The sequence below is a fragment of the Trachymyrmex cornetzi genome, unplaced genomic scaffold, assembly GCF_001594075.2.
Source record: "Trachymyrmex cornetzi isolate Tcor2-1 unplaced genomic scaffold, Tcor1.1 scaffold350, whole genome shotgun sequence".
In the NCBI taxonomy this organism is placed as follows: Eukaryota; Metazoa; Arthropoda; class Insecta; order Hymenoptera; family Formicidae; genus Trachymyrmex; species Trachymyrmex cornetzi.
Genome location: NW_017298214.1, coordinates 23987 through 24280, shown reverse-complemented (window position 1 = coordinate 24280; position 294 = coordinate 23987).

Below are 294 nucleotides of genomic sequence, written 5' to 3'. Positions count from 1 at the left end.
ATCGATGCAAATAAGTAGTAATCGGACGGAGCCAAGTCTGGTGAGTAAGCCACATGCGTAAAGTATTTCCCAACCAAACGCCTCAATCGTTTCCTTGACTAGTTTTGCTGTGTGTGATGGTGCATTATCATGAAGCAAAATCACTTTGTGTTGCCTTTTTTGATATTGCCGTCGTTTTTCACGCAAAGTTTGATTCAAATTGATTATTTGTTGTTGGTAGCGTTCAGTATTAACGGTTTCGCCAGGTTTTAGCAGCTCATAATAGATCACACCTTTCTGATCCCAACAAACACA